This window comes from Corvus moneduloides, chromosome 3 (assembly GCF_009650955.1).
Source record: "Corvus moneduloides isolate bCorMon1 chromosome 3, bCorMon1.pri, whole genome shotgun sequence".
Taxonomy (NCBI): domain Eukaryota; kingdom Metazoa; phylum Chordata; class Aves; order Passeriformes; family Corvidae; genus Corvus; species Corvus moneduloides.
This window is the reverse complement of record NC_045478.1, coordinates 13,725,169-13,741,396: the sequence shown is the minus strand read 5'-3', so window position 1 is coordinate 13,741,396 and position 16,228 is coordinate 13,725,169.

Sequence of the window (16,228 nt, the reverse complement as noted above, 5' to 3'; positions counted from 1 at the left end):
TGAAGTTTGTGGATATTGACAGCTTGCAAGAGATTTTGTTTTGAATAATTCATAGGGAAAAATATATCTGACTTTATTTTCATATTGGTAGTATATCTTCATGCAAAGGGCTAGAGTGTAGACATTGGAAGGAGAGGAAAATGATTACACAACTGTTAGAATGATGCAGAGGGACATGCCATTAACGAACAGGTCTGTTTTGGTAAATCAAAGAATTTCATATTTCTGAAAGCTACTACATATTTACCTACATAGTTTCATTTTACGGCAAAATCATATTTTGGAATCAGGTAGAGAAAATAGTTATTTACTTACAAGAAAATGTCCATGTCTCCATGAATAAGCTATGTTTACATTAACACAAAGTTGGAAGATAAGCAATAAAACATGGATTTTAGGTATTTCAAACTTCATACTTCTATTTTAAAAGTTTATTTTCATTTACCATTTCCATTACTTAAAGATTTGGGGTTTTTTGATTGGGCTTTTCAACACTGTTAAACACGAGTGATGTTCTATCTGTTTCACTTTACTGTTACTATTTTGCAAAACGAGGGAAGCAAAAACTATCACAAAGGGGTTTCCAACACGGTGTGACAGTGCAGCCAAAGTGTAAGTGGATTATGTGGTCTAAGTATAAAGACGAGGGAAGTTTATTATTCTTGAATTGGATATTTTGTCAGAAATTGGGTTAGGAGACTGGATAGAGATGAGAACTCTGAGGTTCCAAATCAGCAAAGTTGAAATGAGAATATAGACTGTAGCTATGTCAACAAATATTAGAATACAGTACATATTATCTATACATTTATGCTTAGCTGTATTTATCTATTTCATCTTTGATTTCTTGCTCTTGTATAGGACCAGCAACAGCTGAGGACTTAATATTTGCACTGAATAATTCTGTTCAATAACAGATGTGGCATCACTTACTTTCTAATTCCAGTGAGTGTGCTCTTATTAATGTGATTTTTTTCCCTTTTATGTTGACAAGAGCATTAAATACACAGTTTCTGTAAAAATGGAAGAATGTTATTGTCGTAATTCCAAAGTCCTTTTGATCAGTTTTATCTGTATAATTGTTCATTATTAGGATAATAAATACATTGGCAAAAAAGAAGAGAATTCCTGCTCAGTCCAAGGACTAGACTTGGACTGTAAATGGATGCAAGAACATCAAAGACAGTAGGAATCTTTTGTTAAGAGTATTTTGCTTGGACTTTGGCATGCAGAGTGCAGAGACTATCCACTACATTTTTTTGACTGTAATACAGATGGATCAGAAAGGCCTTGATGGTGAGCTAGTTTATTGCTGATTAAGATAAATAGAAGATAATCTCCTCTCTATCTAAGCCAAAATAAATGGAAGAATTGTTGTTGTTTAAAGCCCCTATGGTTACTCTGAGATTTGGGCAATTTAGGAACATGCAAAAGTCTTCAGAATCTCTGTGGTTCATCTGTAAAATGTAGAGCAGATTTTAAGGATTTTTTTTCTACAAACAACATTTTCACAACACTTTTCATTGTAACTCTCATATGTTCTTTTAAACTGTAATTCAAAAGCCTTGTTCAGCTCTAGTTTCCCTTACATTTTGTAATATCATGTAAAGACATAAAAGAAGATATTAAAGATTTTGTAAACAACACATTAGTGAAGAACTTCTTAGAAGATAGTAGAGATTTAAAATTGCAGGGTAGTTTTTGAAATAGTGCGACAGAAGAACAACTTTTCTGTTATGTGCTTCTTTACCAGTCTCCAGAAGAGGTGAGTTCTCTCTTAGTGAACATTATCCAAGATCACATTGTTTTAAGCTCCTATTTCTTTGTTCATGTCCTTTTTGTATTCCTTTGACCCAAATGCTAAAGAAAATAATTCTCTGATCTTATTGGGAAAAACATTTTCATGTTCATTTTATGTTTTACTTGTATGATGATTTTGAGGTTTAGATCTAACATGAATCAGAGAATCACAGAATGGTTGGCGTTGGAAGGGACATCTGGAGATCATCTAGTCTAACCTTCCTGCTAAAGCAGGTTCACCTAGAGCAAGTTGCACAGGATCTTGTCCAGCTGGGTTTTAAATTTCTCCAGAGAAGGAGACTTCACAACTTCTCTGGGAAGCCTCTTCCAGAGCTCTCCCACCCTCAAAGTTAAGGAGTCCTTCCCCATACTAAGAGTAAATTTCGCAAGGGGAAAAAGAGAGATTTAAGACTATGTCAGTTTTTCTAATTGTCCTTGCTTTGCTTTCTGACTCAGTCTATATACTTACTAATTTATTTTACGTATTTCACAGGAGATCTTTCTAACTGTAATTTAACACTCATATTTTAAAGTATAGCAGATGGATAAACAGAATATATATTAATCTACCCACATTTCAATAACTGTGTTCCAGTTTGGCCAAATCTAGAAATACATCCTCTGAGAGAAGGCAGGTTACAACCCGCCTCCCCCACCAGGTTCGGGAAAAAATGAATGTGAAAGACATAAAACCTATTTATTTAACAAACACACAGGAAAAGGGATAATGATGCTAAATAATAAAACCTCTCAGTCTGCTGAGAGAAACCTGGGAAAATTTCGGAGTCCTTCCGTAGATCTCTCTCTCCCTCCTTGGAGCTGGGACGGGGTCGCGGGCCCACCTCCAGGGCCAAGGCTTCGGTGGAAATTCCTCCTGATGCATTCTGATGTTGAAACAGTCCAGCAGAGAAAAAAAAGAAAAAAACAAAGGTCCCAAGAAAACAAAAGTTCAACTCTCCATCTCTTTCTGGAGAAAGAAAAAGGAACTGAAAAACTGGCCAAAAGCAAGCAGGGTGACTTCCCCCTCTCGCTCTGCTGCCACAGCTGAACACAGAGCTGTCGCTATCTCTGTGTCATTGAAAACATGAAAACAAGCTGCTTAGAAAGTTCCCTCGCTTTTGTCTCTCCTCCCTCTCAGGCTCAGTTTAAAGGCACCGAAAGGCACAAAATTAATTTCTGGGCATGGGGCAGCCATAGGGGATATATATCATAAAGTCAACCCAAGACAAACTGCTTTTTGGTTTTTTTTCATGGTTGTATAATGTTCTGCATTTAAAATATGTAAAGTTATTCTCTATATTTATGAAAATTTATTTTCTGTCTCAAATTGCAAGACAGAAATCAGGATATAGTCTATACAAGTCTTCTTTCTGTCTAAATTTTCAGTTCCTATCCTATATTTGAACTAGAAATCTGTGTGTGAGCAAAGCTGATGAGCCACAAATAAAATCCATCATCTCTATCTATGTGATGGACTAAGATACATAAAATGAGAACAAACATCAGTTATAGCACTGTTTCCCAAACAACCTTAATAACCCTTTTCACTTCTCAGTGTCATTTGAAAAATTTAGAGTTCCTATTGAGCACTTCATCTAAGACAAAATCAAAGTCTCAGGCAATTTTGATACAGTCATTTACTCTAAAACAAACACTATCTGTTTTGTTCAGAAGAGTGGCCTGAAAGTGCAAAGAGTGAAACACATCTTTCACAGTTACCACTTTGTAATATCAGATTCTCAACCTGCTTTTTTTTTGTTTAATAGCCTGGATTTTTTCTAGCCAGTGTACAAGGTTGTTAGTCATCAGCATATAATTATAGCTGCATTTATAACAGTAATCCAGTAAACCAGGTTTAAGCAAACAGTTACTCCAGTTTCTAGAGTTCCAAAGTTATTTGCATTTCACACTATTAATATGTAAGATGAATACACCCTCATTACACCTCATAGAGATGCTAAGATTGCTCAATGTAAAATAAAATCGTTAAAATATAGGCCTCTGAGTAAATTTCCTCCTTGAACTTCACTGTACTTCAGAAGTACCTTCCTCTTAGCAGACACTCAGAAAAGTGGCATCATTTGATAAGTAGAGTTGAACAGTAACAAAGGAATAAACAAAGAGAATGAAAAAGTGGAAAAATCAGAATTGACATGAAAAGTCAGCCCATTCTCAGACACAAATGTCAGTCCAAAAATCTAGGACAAATTGTGTCCAAATTCACATCAAAAATGCATCATTTAGGCCCATCTCTCACAGAAATTAATGTAGATTAAAAATTTGCAGAGGAAAATCTATTTAAATTTACAGCATAGAGTTACTGAGTGCTTTCTGATTTATATATTCCCAAATTGTGCCATTCATCATGTTTCTTCATATTTGGCTGAATGGTCTGCTTTAAATCACAACTCAAGCAAAAATAAATCACAGCCTAATTAGAGATCTGATTTTTTTCAAAATGTATTTTGCAACACTTAGGCCACATTCCTTCTCTTGCTTCAAGCTGAAGTCATGTCAGTATGGAAAATAATAACAAAACTCTTTCACTGAGACTGAATTGCTGCCTACTAAGTGTAAATTAAATTTTAAAAAAGTGTTCAAATATTTGCATTATCTCTAAAATTAATTTCTCTTCAGTGGCACAAGAGGTTTCCTAAAATAATAATCAACATCTCGATTATAAGAATTTGAATTCTGATTAACATATTCTATTTACCAATCTGAACAGAGCACCACAATAATATAGAAAGCCATTTTAAAGATGCAAGTTGAAGGAACAAAAAAAAACCATTATGGAGAAAACTCCACAATATTTTACTGGTGAGCAGAATTAAATAGTTTTCTTCTTTTGGATTCTGTGATATTCTCCATGGATTCCTATTCATTTTAGTTATTTTAACATTGATATGTGAGTTGATATTCTTCCATTAAGAGTTTGAGAAGATAATGAGTCTAAATTGGAGTGCCACGTTGTATAAGTCTTATAAAAGTAAGAATAGCGTGTGGAAATGAAAGTTTTCACTGCTGAAAAACAGGTTGGGTAAGTTTTGTTTTGTTTTTTTTTTAGATAAAAGTGATTTTGGATGCCATTGATTTCTTATTACTGAAGGAATTTAATAAAGTCTACTGGTACTGATGCTCTAGATGTAAAGTCTACTACCTTCTTCATTCATACCAAACCTTTTTTAATGCTTGCTGATGCTGACGCATGATCCATAACTTTATGCTATAGGTTCAATATGTAGACTCAAAAAGACAACAACCTAATTATTTAAGTAAAAGGCTTAAAACACCAAAGTATGTATGTGTGGCATGCATCTTTGAACATCTGATGCCAAAGTGTTTTCAATACTGGGGGAGGGAGGGGCTTCAGCTTTAGTTCTGAACTTCTCTGTAGACTTCAGAGGATGAACACACCTGACCACAAATTTCAAGATTAAAAGAAGAGAAATAACCACAGTAAAGCAATAAATCTGACATCGATGTTGGACTGAGCTGGACTACCTGAGATTTTAAAATAACATGAAGTATGCAGGAATGATAGTATTTCTTTGACTGTGTAACATACTTCCAGATGAAACAATGAAAAATGTATGCTTGAGTCCTTCCAAGAGATTGTGTTTGCGTGTCCACAAGCAACACTTTTAGCCATCGACAGAATAACCAGATGACAGAGATTAGATGATACATGCGTTTCTTTCATATGTAGCTGTAGAAAATCAACGTATGCAGTCCTTGCTTGGTGCCTGAAACTGATATCATACATCAGTGTAATAAGCAAATGCAATATAAAATTTGGTAGATTGACACAAAAATCTTATCTGTTTTCCAAAATATTGTTTCAGAGGAAAGATTACATACTGAACTCATCATAATATATACCTTTCAAACAGAGATAAATTTAAAATTCTTTGCGTAATGGACATACGAGTTATTGCACATATTACTGTTAAAATAATTTATGATTATTCTTACTGTTAAAATAATTTATGATTATTCTGGGTTTATCCACAGTTAACTTCTACAGTTTATCAATCCTCATCTAACTGAGAATGCAGCATAATTAGTAAAAGGGCATGAACTTTTAGTCACAAAGTGAGACTCAAAACAAAAACTAGAACAACATTCACGAGTTTTTAAATTTTTTAGTGTAACTCCTGATGATAATGGGTGTTACATTCAATCTGTTCATCTGTCTTACTTCACCCTCATGCTTTTTAATTTATTTGTTACATCAATCATTAAACAATTATCTGGGAAGCTGGCTTTAGGTGAAGATAAAGCAAAGAAAGGAAAGCTGAAATTAAAACTGACCTGGAAAAAATATGGCAGTTATTTATGCAAAAAGATCAGCACTTTATTTTGGCATTTTCTAGGATTGGTTTTTCCTCCTCTTTTCTCTCCATGACTTTTATGGTTTTTTCTTCCTCATTATCCTTTCTAAAAAAGTTAAAATTCAAGAAGAAAAAAAAATGTAGTAAATGATGCAAGAGAATACAAATTTGCTGTTAATTTTCTGGAAAGGTACAGATTAGCACATTTGCTGACTTTTTAGAGTGGCAGTCTATTTGTTTATGATTTACTAAGAAATAAAGAAATCACCCCCAATTAGTGTGTCTGATAGTCGAGTGACTGGAAGAGTTTAGAATAATAAAGATGGCCACGTGGCTGTGTGAGGCTGAGCTGCTGGTTGAAGTTAACCCACACCACCAGGTTGAAGATTCTTTTGAATTTTGTATGGCATTGAGAGACAGAGTAAACCTTTCTTCTCAAGAGATTTTGTGTGTGAGGCCCATTTCAGTAAATACACTGATCTACAGAGATGTTGTCTGACTTTGAGGCTGTCACCCTAAATTTTCATGACAGTCAGTGGAGAAAAATAGGCATATTAAGAGCAATCTTGTACTAAGGATACCTATTATTTGTTCTTGACCAGAAAAAGAACTTGAAGTGATTAACTAAAGTGCTGATGTCTATATTTAACCAGATGATTTTCACCCTGGCCACATACAGTGGTAAATAGAAGCATCAAATGGGTGTGCATCTTTTGCTTTGTAAATAGAAAAAGAAATACTGAATGTTGGACAGAAGAAAGAGGAAGGGATAGAGACAAGTAAACATGCTTAATTAATATAGACCTCCAAAAGAGATAGTATGCTGCTCATAGGATGTGTTATATTCTGTACTGGAAAAGAGTGTACGCTTTGTATTTAAGGAGATTTTGTGAGGAACACAGTCCTGGATGGTCTAGTTTACAATTATATACTTTAAAAGTTGATAAATCAGATAGTCTGTTACAGATGTGCTGGGATATATTTTTAAATTATTTCTTTCTAATCTAAGCCTACAACAATGAAGCTTGAAGGAAAAACTGTAAGAGAAAAATCCAATTGAATTTGATTTTCAACAGCTTCAGAAGAGAAGAGTCTTAGTGGAATTATCAGTGAAACTGAAATGAAGCTATGCTCACCAAAGCATCAGAAATGCAGCACAACCAACATGCATTTGAACATAACTGTGCAGCTCTAAAAATATTGTTTAAGTTTTAGCTTCCTGACTTGAAACACTGTTATGTGCCAAAGGAAACACTTGGCCTAGTACAATAGATCTCATTCCCTGCATAATAAATGGAGAGAGGTAGGTGATTCCTAAAAGACGTCTTATCTGCCCAAGTTTTAGCACCTAGGATGTAACCTGCTTTAAGTGTTTATGGACACTGAAGGATAAAGCGCTAGCCTAAGGTAATAGTCTAGGCTGTGTTATAGACCTTGGAGAGAAACATTCCTGTTCTCTCAGGAACAACTAAACAGACATAGATGGCATTAACTCTGTAGGTGCCAAGCTGCCCATTTCTCTGCATTGACTGCAGATGGACCCTGACTCATTGTCATAAGTGAGTCTCCTCACTACTGAATAGCTAAAGGTAGGTGAGACATTCCAGCCTTGATGTATCATAGAATCATAGAATGGCTTGGCTTGGGTTGGGATCTTAAAGATTATCTGATAATAACCCCCCTGCCATAGGCAGGGGTCTCACCCACTACACACAATTGCTCAAAGCCCTGTATAACCTGGCCTCGAACAATTCATCCACAACTTCTCTGTGCTAGTGACTCATAATCCTCACAGTAAGGAATTTCTTCCTAACATCTAACCCATCTCTCTCCTCTCTTTATACCTGCCAGTGTAAAAATCTTGCTCTCCCTCTTTTTTGATAAGTCCCCTTTAAGCACTGGAAGTCCACAATGACATCACCTCCAAGCCTTCTCCAGGCTGAACTCTTACCCTTCACCTGTTTTCATAGGAGAGGTGCTCCAGTCCTCTGATCATCTTTGTGGCCTTTCTCTGGACTTGCTCCAACAGGTCCACATCTTTCTTGTGCTGAGGACCCCAGAGCTGATGCAGCACTTCAAGTGGGGTCTCACCAGAACAGAGCAGAGGGGCAGAATTCCCTCCCTCGACCTGCTGGCCACACTGCTTTGGATGCAGCCCAGGACACAGTTGGCTTTCTGGGCTGCAAACATGCACTCTTAGCTCATGTCCAGCTGTTCATCAACCAGAACTCCCAAGTCCTTCCTCGCAGGGCTGCTCTCTGACTTTTTCTCCCTGTCTGTATTCATGCCTGGGACTGCCTGGCCTCAGGTGCAAGATCTTGCACTTGGACTTGTTAAACTTGATGTGTTTCTCATGGGCCCACATCTCAAGTTTTCCCAGGTCCCTTTGGATGACATCACTTCTTTCCATTGTGTCAACTTCATCAGCTTTGTGTCATCTGCAATGTTGTCAAGGGTCCGCTCAAACTCACTGTTTTCGTCATTGATAAAGATATCAAAGAATACCACTTGCAAGATAGAGCCTTGAAGGAAACCAATTGACACTGACCTCCACCTGGACGTAGATCCAGTGACCACAACTCCCTTGCTGCATTCATGCAGCCAACTCCTTATATACCAGTTCAACCTTCCACATCCATGTCTCCAGTTAGGAGATAAGAATGTCTTGCTGGACTATGTGGAAGGCCTTGCAGAAGTTTAGGTAGATAGAGATGTAGGCAGACATATTCTTCAAATGATTTTCAAAGCTACCTCTCTTCATTGATTCTTTTTGACTTTAAATACTTTTTTTGAAGAATGCTTTCTTTAAGTGCTTGAGATTTCACCCCAAAAGTATCCAATTGCATTAGGCAGAATAGATTCCCTTTATCTTTGTTTCGTTGGGAGTTTTTTTATTCAGCTGTTTTAATTAACATTTGTTTTATCAGCCAACACCAATAACTTATACACAAGAAGTACAGATGAGTTCTCAAAACAAGGTCTGTCTCTCACAGATGTATTCATGGAAAGAGTCAGATAGAATGACTGATACCAGGTGGCTCTTTATTCTGTCATACATTTTGATGTTGGATTATTTTTTAGGCTTCAGGCTTGAAGGTCTTTATTAGAGCAAATTAGTTCAACAGTGTGTGGCTTACATTGCATGTATAATAGTACATATTTTTTGTGGCAGCTGTGTGATACATCTAAGAGTTAAAGTTCTTGATGAGGATGTGATTCAATTGATATATATGCACTTAGACAACAGATCATAAAATACAGAAACTAAGTTGAATTATTTTTATAAATTAAAATTAATTCCAATTAAGAGAATCTATTTCATATTTTTATAATTTCCTCTCTAGAAATTGGTAGCTATTAATGAAGCTTATACTATTACCTTTCCTCTTAATAAATAGCTCAGTAGAGTTATGGATCAGTTTCAGATATCTGCTTTTCATCTTTATCTCAGTAACTGAGAGATCACAGATTCATAGAATGGCTTGGATTGAAAGGGACCTTAAAGATCATCCACTTCCAACCCCACTGATATGAGCAGGGACACCTTTCACTAGACCAGGTTGATCAATGCCCCATCCAGCCTGGCCGTAAACACTGACAGGGATGGGGCATCCACAACTTCCCTGAGCAACTTGTTCCACTGTCTCAACACCTGCACAGTAGAGAAGTTTTTCTGAGTATCTACTCTAAACCTACTCCCTTTCAGTTTAAAGCCATTGCCCCTTGTCCTGTCACTGCATGTCCCTGTAAATAGTCTCTCTCCGTGTTTCTTGTGGTACTGGAAGACTGCAATTAGATCACCCCAAAGCTTCCAATTTTCCAGACTGAACAATCCCAATTCTCTTAAGATTTCCTCATAGGAGAGGTGCTCCATCCCTGATCACCTCAGTGGCCTCCTCTGGACTCGCTCTAACAGTCCATGTCCTTCCTGTACTGTGCCTTCCCCAGAGCTGGATGCAGCACTCCAGGTTGAGTGTCACCAGAGCACAGTAGAGGGGCAGAATCACCTTCCTCAACCTGCTGACCATGGATGCTGGGAAAAAACTGTTGCTTAACTGTAGTGCTACTTAAAATGTTAGAAATTTAACTCAAAATTCAGCTACACTATTCATACCAAAACCAGAATCCCTAGTTCTTTCTCAGCACCTAAAGTAGATAATAAGGTGAGGGAGAGATTAGAGGCACTGACACTTAAAAGAAGAGAAGCAATGAAGCAGATTTGTATCATTACTGCCTAGAAGTGATCAGCCAGGAAGGGCTGAAACCATCCCAGAGCATTCTTGAAAAAGATTGTTAGATCACTGGCAGCATTCATGATAAAAATAGATGCATGATGGAAACTTTAGAGACAATTCATATATTCATACACAGTATTTGTTCCTTGTCTGTGAGTTTGGTCTTAGTATTTAGCCCTGTCTATATTTTCACTAAAGCTCATTTGAAATATTTGTACACTTCTCCTGCACTCAGATTTTGTAACAGAAACCAGACTTCAGGACTGGCAGAAACACAGAATAATAAAATTACAAAACCACCCAATTGCATTGGATATTAATCTTTTAGGTATTAAAGTAAACTCACATTGACAGAACCCACCTTCTTGAATCAAGAATCGGAAGCAGATGTCTGTAAATGTCATTTAATGCATAATATAATAAATGCTGTATACTTTACATATTGACATTCAAAATTGCTCATAAACATTGGAGTTAGCAGCTGATAAGTATGAGTAAAATCAACTCCAGTTTCACCCCAAGAAGCAATGTAATTTACATTTATGGGATATTATTTGTATGCATTATTTATAGAGGTTTTCAAATCCTACTGGTTCTCTTATTACTTTTAGAGGCTATTTTTCTGCTTATAAAGAGAATTATTACAGCAGAGCTGTTCACAGCTGGCTTGCTTGCCTTTGCAAACAGTCAAAGTTTTCTTTCAGTCCTGGCCAAATCAGCCAGGAGGTGAAACTCATGACTGGGAAGTTCAAACAGGCTCCTTCAGGGCTGGCACACTGCATGTGAGGGTCTGGCCAGGTGGCAAGTGCCTCTCTCTGCTGAAATCAAATGCATCCCAATTGACCACCCAACGGCCTGGGGATGTGTGAGCTTTACTTGGGTGCACCTGAAGCAGTTTAAATTGCCTTTGTAGATGGAGTGGTTCCATGACATTAACCTGTCTCTGAAGCCATCCTCTCCCAGTCTTTGGGATGGTAACTAGTTCAGAGGGGAAGATGACCCAAAGGTGAATATATAGTTCATTTCACCAAGAAAAGATGTGGCATGTGTGACCATAGGGAATTGCTAAAAAGTGGTGGAATTTATGCTCTGATATTTACGTGTTGGAGTTTTAGTGTTCCACTCACTCTTCTGAACTGTTATTCCCACTATCTTGTGTTTTCCCCTTTTATTTCTTTTCACTTTCTTGCTTTTTGTATGGGGAAAATTTTGCCTATGAGTGAGGAACTAATATCAGATTACCTAGACCCACCTCACCGCACAGTGAGGGTCTACCCCTCTTGCCAATTCTTGCAGCAGAGTTCTGAACATGGTTGCTGCCTGGACATCTGAACATCTTACTGCCTGCTGCAGTGGCATATTGAGGAAGGCAGGAAGCTCGTACCAGATATTTCCTACATACATTCTCACATCCCTTCTTATTTTTCTGCCTTTTCTGCTCAAAAGGAGTAATTCAGTCTGAATTTCCCTGTAGATTGTCACTTTTCATGGAAAGGCTGTATAGTGTTACTGCGTATAGGTGGACAAAATACAGATATAGTTTTCTTATATAATAACCTCCCTTACAAACTTTTTGCACAAATTCTACTTAAATGACCTCGAACTTTAAAAGATTATGACTACAGAAGAGTCTGCAGTGAAATTTTCTGAAAGCTGAACAGTGTTAGCATTTCAAGTGCACTAAAAACTGTCTGCACTGTATCTGTTAGATTTTATCAATAAACAAGAAGACATTAAGAGAAGGAATAGTTAACACAGAAAATAAAATAAGAATTCCTTAGATAAGAATGCTAACTATAAACTGTTGGAGAAACTGTGACTTTGGAACTTTCTGTCATTACTGATTTTTATTTCCAGCTTTGGTTTTACTGCTTGATATTATTCCATTAACTGTAGAAGTTTTGCATATAATTTCCCTAGGCTGTGTGTTTGGAAGAGAAGAGCAATAATCCAGAAAAATATGTCTTGCCCAGGTTTTATAAATTCTTTCCTCTAAAGCTAATTGATTTGTAAATTCCATTGTTTACAGTTTGCAGTTACACAAACCTAGAACACACTCCAAACCTCAGACTGATGGTGGTACAAGTAGAAGCATGTAATCCAAGTGACACAGCAGCACGAGACTACAATTCCTCTAATAAAGTGTCTTTGTTCTTCATTACCTATACCTCCACATACGCCTTTATGATCACAAAACACAACATTATTAAATTTTTTCTTTGTTTTTTGCTCAGGCCATAACTTCTTCATAATTAAAGCAAATGCTTTAAATCACAATTCATCTTTGTTTCCAGAATGCAGCCTTACTCAGTAACTTCCTACAAAAACAGAGGTAAATTGCAAAAAATGGTAAAATCACTTTGGTGCTTTGCTAAGAAGTAAGGATGAGAGAAATCTGTGGGTACCCTACACTGCTGTTTAAATCCAAATTCAATTGAAACCTGTTGATGGACATACTGGGTTTGCATGGCCAGGTTTTGGTAGCAGGGGGACTTCAGGGATGGCTTCTGTGAGAAGCTGACAGAAGTTTCTCCCATGTCCAGCAGAGCCAATGCCAGATGGCTCCAAGGTGGACTTGTCAACTGGCCGAGGCTGGGCCAATCAGAAATGGTGGCAACACCTTGACAATAACATAACTAAGAAAAAGGAAAAAAAAAAAAAATTATTGGGCAGATGTAACTGTGGCCAAAGACAAGGGTGAGAATATGTTCAAGGAACAACCCTGCAGACACCCAGGTCAGTGCAGTAGGAGGGGCAGGAGGTGCTCCAGGTGCTGGAGCAGAGACTCCCTACAGCCTGTGGTGCAGCCTGTGGTGAAGCAGCTGCACCCCTGCAGCCCATGGAGGACCATGGGGATGCAGAGATCCATCTGCAGCCTGTGAAGGAGAGCTAGGCTGGCACAGGTGGATGCCTGAAAGGAGGCTGGGAACTTGTGGGAGGCCTGTGCTGGAGCAGGCTCTGCACAGGGACTTGAAGACCCATGGAGAGAGGAGCCCACACTGGACCAGGTTTTCTGGTAGGACTTGTGGGGGACCCACGTTGGAGCAGCCTGTCCTTGAAGAACTGCACTGTGTAGAAGAGCGTCCCATGTTGTAGCAGTTTGTGGAAAACTGTTGCTGTGGGATGGACTCACACTGGAGAAGTTCATGGAGAACTGTCTCGTGTCGGAGGGACTCCACACTGAGGAGAGGAAGGACTCCTGTCCCTGAACAGTGGCAGGAACATCTTGTGATTAACTGACCAGAACTTCCATTCCTGTCTCCCTGCATCACACAGGGGTAGGAGGTAGAACTAGGAAGGAGGAAGGGGTGGGGGGAAGGCATTTTTTAGGTATTATTTTACTTCTTATTATCCTGCTCTGATTTTCTTAGTCATATATTCAATTACTATCTCTAATTTCAGTCTATTTTGTCTCTGACAGTATTCAGTGAGTGGTCGCTCCCATTCCTTATCTCGACTCATGATCCCTTTATTATATTTTCTCTTCCCTGTCCAGCTGTGGAGGGGAGGGATAGAGACTTGGTGGGTGGCTGGTATCCAGCCTGGGTCGACTCACAGCTGTCCATTTTATGCTCTAATGGCAATAGTGATGATTTTTAAATTTTACTGGGGTGTTTTGTCTGCTACAAATGGTCTTCTCACTGTTGAACGGCTGCTTTCTTCAACATACCTTCAATGTACAGTTCCACGCTTTCCTGTGTATGAGTGTAGATTCAGCATTTATCTAGACAGAGTGCTCTGCCACTGCTTCTTCCTGCCTTCTGCAAATTTGAACACACCTCATGTGAGTTGACATTTTGTTTTTGTTAGGTTTTGTACCTTCTGTGCCATATTTCCTTCAATGTAGATTTTAACTGCGTTTGTACCGTCAGACAATAAGTTTTGCCACTAAATCAAGTTTAGCTCTCAAGTGTATTGGTTTTGCCTTGGCTTGGGGAAGAATGTGTCCCACATAAAATCATGTGCTCAGTGATTTTATATGGGATGAAAGCTTCAGCCAATAAAAAAAGATGTGTGTAAATAACTTCACCATCTAGTTCAAGCTGAAGTTCAGCTTGAACTTACAGTACTTTGTTTGCTGACAATGATATAGTTAAAACCCCTGAGCAATACAGCTTAACAACTGAGTTACAAATCCACACATCATTAGTTTCTTATTAATCTTATGTTTCCTAATGAAGTGACTTCTGAGAATGGCATTAGGTCACAAGTAACATTTAAAATTTAATACTTAATAACACAAACAATTTGCCTAAATGGCAGAGTTAAAGTTAGGTTAGCATACAGCTTATCCTTGGTGGCCCTTTGCATTTGACCTTGTAATGATATTTTAAATACTGTTGTTCTATGGGAGGCAATATTACAGTAAATTTAATATATTTTTTGAAAAGAACTCTATTATGTATCTTATTATTTACTTCTCCAGATTTTTTAGTCTGTTCATAGTTAAAAAAATCTGAATATAAATTTAGTTTAATCATCAAGGTACTCCTAATATTTCCCCAGCAAAGCTAAAATGGATGTATCTTCTCCTAAAAATCTGCATACCATTTTTCATACAGAATCTTAAACTCAGAAATTACTTTGGGAGGAACTTCTAAACTGAATGAAGATGTGATTTTCCTAGAATGATTTTGGGCTGATATACGGTCGGTTTAAAATTCACAATCTGTGACCTTGATAAATGAACTAGAGTTTCCAAACTATATGTTTATATATATTAGTGGAACTTCTCATAAAGTTAGATGAGAATCTTTGAAGGTTGGTTGGGTTTTTTTCTTTGTTTTGCTTTGCTTCCCCAATTAAAGAAATGTTTAATCTGTATCTGGGATGCCTGTATAGAGGACCACTAATCTTGAGGTCAAGGAACAATAAAAGCAAAGACTTTCTTGCTTATCTTCCCTAAGACAATGTAGGAGCTCCTCTTTAATGACTGTCGACAGTTACTGTTCACAGTTCATGCATTTCTCATATCTCCATAAATGTCAGCATGTTCTCTGATGGGCACTTCTGGAACACCACTTCAGCCTGCACTGTCTGTGGCCCAGTGCTATTTCTCAGTACTAGGCCATTGGGCTTGATTAAAAGTCCAACCTCATTCCTCTGCATAAGAACAGATAAGGATGATGAGGCAGAGCAGCCTGTGTGTGCTGCTAGAGCAGTTCTGTTAAGAGTCTCCTTCCCACCTCCCCTAACTCCTTCTCTTGGCGCACATCCACGATGAGAGGGAAGCAACATTTTTTCGGAACTGCTACCCACAAGAAACAAAATATGATGTTTCCTAGGAAAATGTTGATCCCTGGAGTTCTGTGGTTTTCATTGTGGTCAAAGCAAATGTTTGCAGAATTAGTCAAATGTTTGCAAAACAGTTTGTCATTGATTTTATGAGTAAAATTTGGCAGCTGTTTTTTTATCTGAAATTTGTTTAGTGTAAGCAACAGTGTTCTTCTGACACCATGGACAGACGCTATTTTACATCTATTTTAGAACTGCTGCCTTCTCTTCAGTCGTTGGTAATATTCAGTCTTTTATTAACATTTTCTGCCTGCTTTAGAGAACATAGAAAAGATGTGATTCACCTTCAGATCAGATGCATTTGTTTATGTGATAATGACATTAAAGTATTTTAAAAGTTCTTTCTATTTTGGAAAGAGTCAGGTATTACCATATTCCTCTCACATTTCAGGGAAGCTAAGACCAAAATTCTCACCACACTCCTCCAGAAATAAAAAATTCTGGGTTCACTACAGTTTATGTAGCTGCCATCGATAGTGAACTGGCTCAATGAAAAAGTCACTAGAAGACAACAGTGCACGCCACTCTAACAAAATACAGGCTGTTTAATTAAGGACATTTGCT